Source organism: Galleria mellonella, unplaced genomic scaffold, assembly GCF_026898425.1.
Source record: "Galleria mellonella isolate WM207_F2 unplaced genomic scaffold, CSIRO_AGI_GalMel_v1 utg78, whole genome shotgun sequence".
Classification (NCBI taxonomy): Eukaryota; Metazoa; Arthropoda; class Insecta; order Lepidoptera; family Pyralidae; genus Galleria; species Galleria mellonella.
Window position 1 is genome coordinate 1,330,557 of NW_026442151.1, and position 3,224 is coordinate 1,333,780.

The window sequence follows — 3,224 nt, forward strand, 5'->3', positions numbered from 1 at the left end:
AAATATTATAAAACATAATATAAGGAAAAAAGATTTAAATTTATTACTTTTATAAAGAATTTTAAAAAACCGACCAATTACGAATAGGAAACGTGTATTGAGGACTTCATGATACATAATAGCCGATTGCATAAATCCATAATAAATTGAAGTAATTTTTATTTGTTTACGAGCCTTTTTACATCGTTATTTTTTATTATAAATTTAGGAAAACTGAAAGTTGTTATATGTTATCTTCTAATTACTTCTAGTTTCTCACTAACTTAATAGTTACTATTTTAAATCTCTGTTAACATTACGCATTTGTATTTAAATGCACTATGTCTAGAATTTCATGGTCGTTAAAAACCCCGTGCATGATTGACTAACACCAATCACATTTTTAATTCAAGTAATCGTTTAGTTTGTAATAAGCTTTAGCTGTAAATTTTTTTTGTTTTTATTCAAAATTACAATTAAACACATTTCAACTTTACATATCGACTTTAGTTTTATAAACTAAAGTTGATATGTGAACATGGTTTTAATTTTCAGGGTCAAATATCTACAAAGAACCGGAAAACAATACCAAGAAAGTAAAATATAAAGAAATAAATGGAAAATAAAAGATAAAGAAATAAATGGACAGTCAGGATGACAAACGAATGATTTACTAAAAAAATTAAACATTTGTTTATAATAGTTTTTTGTTTTTATCTGAGATTAATATAATATATGTAACTGATAATGTAACTCTAGACATAAATAAAGATATAAAAGACATAGTTTTCTGTTAAATTTTATGTTAACTGTCAAAGTTAATAGTTTAAACACCATACGATCTTAATCATTTTGATCCTAATCACTAATAATTGTTGATAGATATTATTCATTTAACAGTTGATAAACTCTGATGTATTTGGATGTCAGTGTGCTTGTGAAGATTTTTTAATGATTTCTTAAAATCTGTGCTTGATAGTATACATTTTTTAATCTTTATATATATAATCGAAAACTTTGCGATAGAAATTAAATGAAAGTCTTATTTTAGAAATAAAAATAAGGGCCTTTCATGTCATTTTCTTTTAACAGACAGGCGAATGGACATATAAAGACTCCTTTTAAGTTTTCTTTTTATCTTTTAGATACGACAGTATAAATTGAAATGATGTTAGACATTAAAAACTTGATACATTAATCTTTTTATCCTATTTGGATGCCAAATAAAACAGCAGATTTTCTTATTCATAGTAACCGTCGCTTGTACAGGAATTACTTAATTGCGATAGGTATTACCTATTTAGAAATAGGAAAGATTTAAAAAAATAATTTCCCCATGTCTTTTGATAATAATAATGAAATTCAATGTTCAAGGAATAGAAAGTATAAATATATTATTTATTTTGAAATGGTATCACTGCATTAGATTGTATAGTATCATATTTTGGATATAGCAACATTCTTTCAATAAAGTAATAATGCGAAAGGACATGTAAAAAATATTTCCGTTTGCTTAATCCCTAGTAAAACAAAAAAATGCTGTAATTAAAAAAATAATAAATAAACTTACATGATTAATGCCCGAACCAAATTTGGATAATTAGTTTTTGATTGCTTAAATCCTGTCATAAATATTATTTGACAAAAGACTTATAAAGAATAATTATTCCAAGGGCAATAGGTTTCAAAAGAAAAACAGTTTACTCGGCAACTTAATATTTGCCAGTAATGACACAGGGTTTTGTAATAAATTATAGTCATTTTACTAACGGAACCGGTTTTATCTCGTATTTCTAGGTCAAACCAAAATGTTATGTTGCTAACGAGTAATGAACTAATCAATCATTGGGTTGTTAGTTTAGGTAACCTATATCACTAATAATGAAAACTTTATGTGAACTAGAAGGATATGAATTGATATCAAATTCCAAGTAACAAAGTTGCAGTATATTTTATAACCTATCTGTTATTATCCATCATCAAATCTAAAATCCATTAATACTTTACTAATGAGCATAGGTCTCCTTACAAGAATTCTAGTTTATTATTACCATGATAATCAGATAGTTTAGAACAGGGGTTTAAGTTTGACGTTTCTAATATTGGTACACATATTAGGTATGTTTTGTTTCTTCAGTAATTTTTTACGAAGTTGTGACCTGAGTATTCTACATCATTGCCAATTCTTAATCAATAAATTTTTTGGTTTTTATAATCGACAGTATTTACTCATGCATTGATCCCATATTGCTTTTGTCACGATTGAAGTTGCTTTGATTCGATTATTTTTTTGTGGAGCATCTTAAGTTTTGATGAAAAAAATACAAAAAATATTTTTGTTTATCTATTTCTAGTATCCATAATATAAGATTCTGTTTAGTATGGGGCTAGGTAGCATTGTTTCCTATAAGTATATGTGAAATTTATTTATTAGCAACTAGTGTTAGGTGAAAAGTAGCCTATGTCCTTCAAATTGAATATTACATGTTTACGAAATTTCATGACGATTATTTGAGCATATTTTTTTTGTAATCTACTATGATGACCAAGCTGACGGCCCAACTAGTGGAAAGTGGTAACCGTTGTCTACAGATATGAACAGTGCTATAGGTATAACAGAATATATTGTGTCACGTATCATACTCAACATATAATTGTGTTTACTGTATGGAAAATTACAAAATGTGACAAAATATAGGCGTTGTCATCGTGAGCAAGAATATATGAAGAAGAAGAAGACTTTGTAGAATCAAAACGGATATCTCTAGACATTCATTGATCCGTACTGATAGCGGATAGTTATTAAGTTAATATATGGAAGGAATAACTATTAGAGTCAATACCAGCTAAGATAATGTAGGATTCGTCATTATAACAGCTCCCTAGAATACGTTTGAAATCCTACGATATATGGGTATCATTCATTACTCGTCATTATTCTAGCTGGTAGACTGTTAGAAGCAATATTTGTGTCTTATAAGCATTAGCTGATATCTGATTATGCTAATAACCTTTGGTTCCGAAAACAATAGGATATAGAACATTTGATTTTATAGTACATTCAATATTGAAGTCACTATAAAATGTCCGATCAGCATTTTCTTTAAAACAGTCTCGATATGGATCGTCATTTTATCTTCATCATCTCAGCCATTATCCGTCCACTTCTGAACATAGGGGTTCATAAGCTACCATAAAGAACGGCCCTAAGCCACTTGAATCCACTGAGTCTCTGCAATGCATCG